The 7,964-nt window shown below is 36.3% G+C and overlaps 1 pseudogene; it reads right to left on the bottom strand.

The window, feature by feature from the left end:
• Window positions 1-1,019: 1,019 nt before the first annotated feature.
• On the bottom strand, window positions 1,020-1,956 carry LOC119538780 (annotated as a pseudogene).
• Window positions 1,957-7,964: the final 6,008 nt, after the last annotated feature.

The raw sequence follows: 7,964 nt of genomic DNA, 5'->3' as shown, positions 1-7,964 counted from the left end.
TGGGAAATACTGGCCCTTTTGGAAAATTGTCACAAATATTACATTCAAATAAAAGTGCAATGGGGGGGGGGAGGAGTGAGAAATGGCTCAGTGTATTCATTAAAGCGGTTTGGTTCAAACATTGGAGGAAATGTGGTTTCCAAACCATGCATTACAGTAAATTGTATTCACCCTGCTGATTTGAGTCTCAGTCACCTATTCTGCTCAGGTGACTGTTTTTATTCAGTTCCTTCAATTTTTCCAGTTAATCACTTTATAGTTATATGGACTCCAGCTACAGAGTACAGGTAAAGATTAGAGTCCAGTTAGCAGAAGCATATTCATGGGAGTTGCAATTAGAAGAAGGATCTTAAAAGTAAATTTGTCCAAATTCTTTGTGTGGGCAAAGACAATGAGTCCAAGAGAAAAGAAAAGTTTTTTCAAAGATCAGAGGATAAGAGGTCTTTTGCCTTTTAAACCTGTTTCATCTCTTTTACATTCTCCTCACTTACCACAACTCTGTCTCATTCCAAGCTTACTAGATTTGGTTTTTGTCAAAATCTGTTTTGGGGAGAACTTATATCAGAATGCTTTAGTTCGAGTACCTGCTAGTTTTTATGTATTCTCTCTTTCAGGCAACATACACAAACTGAGGGCTTAGTTTGTCCCAATCATAGTTCTAAAACATTAGAAAATGGTCTTAAATGCTTCATGATAGACTTTCATTCTTTAAAGAAAATGGTGAAAAGATAAGCATGGAAGGAGAAAATAATGATGTCTAGTATGGTTCTGAAGAAATTCATAGTTTAATAAAATTTTAGACCTAGCTATTTTAGAAAATTGTTTGATTATTAAATATTAGAATGAGCATTATAACAATTATGATAAACATTACTTTACATCTGTAAAATGTGTTATTGTTTCATTTGTTCCTTCTGACAATCCTGTGAGGTTGTTGTTACTGTCTTCATTATGCAAATGAGCTAAAAAAAGACTGAGGTAATTTAAGGTCATCCAGCTTAAAGTCTCATGACCTCCAGCTATTTGCCAATTGCCTCCCAGAAAACTGTCCTGCTCCAAAGTTTCTTCATTGCATTCTTTACTTCTGCATTTCTCAGTGTATGAATCAGGGGATTTAACATGGGGGTGATAATTGTGTAAAAGACAGCCACCATCTTATCCCCTGAAAAGGTAGTATTGGGACGCATGTACATGAAAGTACAGGGACTGAAAAAAGATGATGACCACAGCAATGTGAGAGCCACAGGTAGACAGAGCTTTGTGCCTTCCCACTGCTGACTGCTTTCTCAGGGACACCAGGATGACAGTATAGGAGATTAGCAAGATAACAAAGCTACCCAGAGTGATGGCCCCACTGTTGGCTATCACAAAAACACCAACAACATATGTGTCTGTGCAGGCAAGTTTTAGCAGAGGGTGGACATCACAAAAGTAATGATCAATCTCATTGGATCCACAAAAGGATAGCTGGATGATCAAAGACACCTGGATAATGGAGTGTATGAACCTACCTATCCAGGTCCCCAGCAACATTTTATTGCATCTGTCCCAGTCCATGATGGTCATATAGTGCAGGGGTTTCCAGATGGCCACATAACGATCATAGGCCATTACAGTAAGAATGAAGATCTCAGTACAACCAAAGAAATGTACCCCAAAGAGTTGCAGCATACACCCCACATAGGAGATAGCTTTTCTCCTGGCTAATAGGTCTGTAATCATCTTTGGAGCTTTCACCAAGGAGTAACAAATGTCCACAAAAGACAAATAGTTGTGGAAAAAATACATAGGAGACTTGAAAAGGTTGCCAGTGCAAACAGTCAGCATGATGAGGAGGTTTCCCAGAAGAATGACTGTGTAGATGAAAGAAAACACCACAAAACAAACTTTTGCAACTGCTGGATTTTGAGAAAGTCCCCGGAAAATGAATTCAGTTACATTGCTTATTTTTTCCATGGAATTAATCCAGCAGAGTAAGTTCCCAAGAGACAAATTATCTGAAAGAAAAACATGAAAAGGCCAACAGTTTTATTTCTAATGCAGAACACATGGATATTCAAAGCAGTTGATAGTGGAAAATGCATACTCCTTGCCTCTTGGAACAAACATTCAAAGAAATTGAAGTGCCTATACTCTGATCATCTTGTCTTCATACAAATGACAATTCATTCACCTCAAGTGGGCAAAGTCCAGAGAGAGAAAGTGAATCCTCTAAGTCACCCACCTAAGAGTCCTGCCTACCTTTTTCAACTTTTTTTTTAAGGTTTAGTTACCTGTTTGATATTTTCCCTAAACAATTATTTACTTTTAATTCTGTATAAGACACTCAACCTAATTTTGAAACAAACTTGTGTTGGGGATCTGGTAATATTTCTCTTTCTGCAAAAGTTCACCTCTTGTTTGACACAGAAAAGAGAATATATTCTCTTCCCTTCCCTTCTGAGCCCAGCCATGCCTCATCACTGCATTCATCACTGAGGACTCCAGTAGTTTAGACTGAGTGATTTCTGCAGGTTCTCCTTCTTATGAAACTCAGGTCTTTGTGTACATTACATTATGCTCTCCAATTTTATCTCAAGCTTTTCACTTTCAGAAGGTGAAACAGTACAGTAAAAAGAGAACCAAAATTATACAAAGCTGATTAACTGCGCTGTAATCTTGGTTGAACCATGTGACATCATGAGGCTTTTGTTTCCACATTTGTGCAAGGGAAGTGTTTATTGCACTATCATCTCTCTCATTCTAAGGGTTATTTCTACCATGATTTAAAGTCATTTGTCAGTCTGAAATAGCCAGAGAATTCTCTTTAAAATGTAGAGATAAGAGAAGATAAAGCAATTTTTTTAAAAAAGCTACTGGAGACAAAGCAAGATCTGTGTGATTTGAAAGCTGCAGAAGTGAAGTCTCAGGTAATTTCTCCTTCTTTAAATGGAGGGCTTTAGGAATCCCCAGACTTTACTTTGTCTTGGTCTTTGTCTGTTGACCAAAAAAAAAAAAAAAAAAAAAAAAAAAAAAAGCCAGCACTCCTTTATTTTATTCTTATTCTTCAAATCTTTCAAATTTCATGCTAGCTTATTTTAGTTCTCTCAGTTTGGGTGAATTTAATGTTTCTAAAAGATAATTTAAACGGGTAGAGGAAAAGTCAGCAATGGTATTTCAAGTCCTCTAGTGGGATCACTGGAGTGTTTGGGTGGAAACAGTTTGTGGAATAGTTTGATTTAAGGGGCTTTCATGGTGCTTCCTCAAATCAAGTCATAGATGTAAATGATTCCTCTAATTATAATTATATGTTAGGCTATGATTGCACAGTATCTTATAATCATTAAGAACTTTATCCACTTGAGGCAATATCTCCTCAACATCCCCATCAAATTCAGTGCCTGGAGCTGTTACTGAACTTGTGCTCTCAGCTACCCCTTTGTAGCAACACTATGCCTGCAAATTCCAGCATGGGGGAAACTGTGGCTGTGTATCCTCAGGTCTGCAAATTCGAGTGGGTGGAGTAGTCACTACAGGTGTGCCTTCTCTTATGCAATGCAAAATAACAATAATCATAATGATATAATAATAATCCAAATTTAGAGCTCAAGCACATCCTTCTGCTTTTATGAGCTAAATCCCTTTAGTGTTTCCTTCTGAATTAAAAAAAAAAAAAAAAAAATTACCATTCCCCCTAAGAATATCCTTCATTTTGAGGGACTTCAAATCATAGCAATTTCTGACAACTGTGAATTTTGTTGCTTGAATTTTATCCAGAAGAAACTGGTCATTTGTATATCAATCTGAATTGTGACACCATTGTCCATACTACAAGTTTCTGGAGAAGAGAAGACAAATAGTAAAGACCCAATTCAAATGATTCCTTCCTTTCCTTTCAGAAAGTCTCAAACATGATAATGTCTCACTTTCCTTTGAAATGGAAAAGCTTCTGACTGGCATTTTCTTCTTAACATTCATGCTATTCTATCTCAAAGCATGAATGGACACACTTTTATTAGCATCCTCTTAATTTTACTCTCCCTTTTCTTCTGAGAACAGTGTCTTGCAAATACATTACATGTGCTCAAAATATATCAACTTAATTAAATTCCCTTTTCCCACAAAGCTTCTATATAGATTAGAAGATAAGGATTTAGAAGAAAATAATCTCACCAGTATTTTCCAGGGCTTCAGTTTTGCTTTATTTGTCTATCTCTTCCTGAGATTATTTGAGAGCAGTTGACCAAAATAAAATAGGAATGGTGCTTTTGGAATTGCTTTGTGAATAATTAGTGCCCACAAATCCAAGGGCTGATAGTAGTCAGCCTTTGTTGAACCTGGTTATGTCTCTCACTTACTGAGATCTACCATTTCACAGTATCTTTGGCAATAAATGTCCCTTTCTCTACTTTTTAGGTCTATTTAAAGAGAATGTTGCAAAATAATAATGGCCTTGGGAAAACATTTCCCTGAAGACTCAGTCTATAGCCAGTAACATATCAAAGATGTAACAATGGATGTTAATCTTCTTTTTTTCTTTTCAGTCTTTAAAAAATTACAACAAAAAATTCTCTTTTTTTGTGAAATGTAAAGCCCAATGAATTATCAAAATAAGGGCTTTAACAGTAATTTAAAACATTCAACAAACATGTAATTTATGTGATTGCATTATGATATATAATTTTTAATCAATTAATGTGTGTGTGTGTGTCTGTGTGTGTGTGTATCAATCTCTGTTTTTGGGACATTTCAGTGTTGAATTTGAATTGTTCCACTCCTTTAAAAAGTTCTATTTAGCTGGAAAATAGTGGATGCAATAGTGCTACTAGAGTTCACTGATTTTCTTCTTAATTGTGTATCTGCTGACTTCTAGAGAAAGAAACATGAAGATGTTTCTTTCTAGTTCATTCCTGTGATGACTTGTAGTGTAGGTTTTCATTCTTTCTTTTACTTTTTGAGAGTAAACCATTTTAGAGTGAACCAAAATCAAGGTGTGGTCAGGGCTATGTGTCTTCTGGAGACTAGTGAAGAATTCATTTTCCTCGTGAGGATGGGTGTAGGTCAGATTCTTTAAGTGCTGATTCTAGTCTCCTAAAAAGACTTAAAGTGGATCAGAAAATCAAGTTTCAGTCCTTACTGCTGCAGCTTTTCTTGGGGTCATAATTGATGCTCATCAACTTACTCTTCCATCTAGGCTAGATCTTCCCCCATACTCAGCTATTAGCAATCTTGCTTAACTGCTCAGGTGATCCTCATCTTCACACAAAATCAGTCTAAGTCCTTTCTTGCTTTATCCATGCCAGTGGATCTCAGTGACAACCAGCAGCCTTCTTAGTTATGACTGAGAATAGCACTTCTGTGACACTATATGTTGCTTCCAAAATACAAAGACCCATCAAGTACTGTGCCTATTTCCCAGTGGTAGGAGGAGTCAGGCAATAACTATTCTTTGTTTTATTTTATTTTTTAATATTTTTAAGGTATCTCTGTATCCCCTGAACATAGGGTTTCTAAGAACTTCACTTGTGTCAGTCCCTGTAACTTCTTTATGATTGTTATCTTCAAATTTCTAGCATGTATTTAATTTAGGCATGTATAAATTACAGGCTACTGTGTACTTGCAAACAACAAAACCAAAAATTAATGTCTTAAAGTCACAAAATTTAATCCAAAGTAAGTGGTTTAAAATCACAACACTAAGCTTAGCTTTAAAAAAAAAAAAAATGTTTCCGTAAGCTTCTGTAATTGAGCTGGATTCAGCTGGGTGGTTTTCCTGCTAGTGTCACCTGGAAACACACTGACAGTTCAAATGTGCTGCATGGTCCAAGACGGCCTCATTCATAAAGGTGGCAGTTGGCTCAGGTACCTCAGTTCTCTTGCATGTGTCCTTGCTCACCAGTCTGTTTTGCTTTATGGTGTCAATATAGTGGACTAATCTGATATTTTGCAAAAGATTCAGAAGATTGAATCCCCTGGGAGTCTATTATGAAAAAAAATGACATGAGATTACATAGTCTTGGTGCAAAATACTATTGTGTTTTGCCACATGAAGTGAATTTCTTTTCTTTACCTCTTTCATGGGGTTGGAGAAAAAATAATTCAGATTGGAGCTACAAAACAGGTACTAGAAGCTCTGATACCCTAATAAAGTTAATATTTCTGGCACTATGGTCTCTATTATGGATACCACCTAAGTGATATTATAGTAGTCCATAGTCATATGCTACATACAATTCATCTACTTGTTGATGGGGTAGACCAATTAATTCCATGGTCACGTTATAGAGACCTTTAAAATCTCTGACTGCTATTTTCTCTGAAATTCCTTATAAAATATGATTTTTCTTCTGCTTTTCTAACTTGTCTGTAATTTATGGCTTTATATTATAGAAGAACTAATAGGAGGGTTCTTCCAGAACTGAGTTATATTTGTTTCAGTTAAGCATTTGAATAATGGGGAAATAATCACAGGAGAGATTCACAGGTACAATGAGCCCACACTGAAGCAGTCTTGAACCCAAACTCAATTCATAATGAGGTCTTCATAAGCCTCATCTCTAACTGAGGATTATAATACTATTTTAGTTCCTCTTGTGTCAGTGAAAGTTATATCCAACTATCAGAATTTCCTCTTGTGTCAGTGAAAGTTATATCCAACAACCCTAAAAATGTCTGAGTAGTCCCCTTCTCCCAGTGCATATTTCCTCTGGCAGATGATCCCTTTCTCAAACTTTCTTTTTTTCCAGGAAGTTCACTTCTTCATGTCATTTGCCATATCCGCTTATTCTGCCCAAGCTCCAAGTAGATGGCTGTCTATATCCTTAACAGAACACTGAATCCCAACTCCCTACCCAATATATCCTTCATTATCCAGAATTAAATTCTGTCCATCATCCAAGTCTAACACTCTCAAGATCATCTCTAAAATGTGTTCTCCCAGTTCACACAGTTCATATTCATGAAGTCCCACAAATGTACTGGGATGTAGACCATTTCCTCTCAAATTAGGAGCTTTATTTGTTTTAAACTGAGAGTTGACCATGTTTATTGTTCTTGTCATAATTAGGGGTGTTGTCATTTGATTTGGGGAAGCACAAACATCAATCTAGTGAGGCCACTATTTCAAGTCATGTCATTGTGTATTCTCCAGCCAAAAGAATACCTTTTTTGGGAGGTAGGTTAGGGGACTGACCCTTCTAGTGCAAAGATTCAAAGATTTTGGAAGTTCCAGATTTCAGGCTCTCTCATGAAAATACATCCATTTCATCTCAAACATACAGCATTCAAAACAAAGATGAAGCTCTAATTTGTAGACGGCAGTGCTGTATTAAGAGACTTCCTCTTAATACCTGAAACTGTTGAATTACAATCCAGTATCCTCAATTCTTGAAGATAATAGTATAACTTTATAGCCTATATGGTGTGATGGTATGATGTGAAAACCTTGTGGTTTACAATCTCTCTATTCAGTGTGTGGACAGATGAATAGAAATATGGGGACAAAAAGTAAATGAATAATGGGGAGAAGGGTATATGGGATGTTTTGGGTGTTCTTTTTATCTTTTATTTTAATTTTTATTCTTATTTTTATTTTTTGGAGCAATGAAAATGTTCAAAAATTGTGATGATGAATGCACTACTGTATGATGATACTGTAAACAACTGATTATATACTTTGGATGATTGTATGGTATATGAATATATGTCAATAAAACTGCATAAAAAAACCAGCCTTCATCCTGCAGCTACTGTGAAAATTAAAAGTTAACACCACAAACTCAAATGGAGAAAATGTGTCTAATATATGTTAAGACAGAAATTTGGGACTTAGTTGGAGCTGAAGTAGTTGGTGTCAGGATCCCCTGACTGAAATGCTAGGCCCTTACCCTGTACCCCAAAAGGAAGTACTTGGGACTTGTGCCATCTCCTCTGGTACCTGGACCACAAACTTCTCTAACACCATGGACCCTGGCTCTTGATGGGTG

The sequence above is a fragment of the Choloepus didactylus genome, chromosome 6 (assembly GCF_015220235.1).
Source record: "Choloepus didactylus isolate mChoDid1 chromosome 6, mChoDid1.pri, whole genome shotgun sequence".
Classification (NCBI taxonomy): Eukaryota; Metazoa; Chordata; class Mammalia; order Pilosa; family Megalonychidae; genus Choloepus; species Choloepus didactylus.
This window is presented reverse-complemented; position numbering and strand designations above follow the sequence as displayed.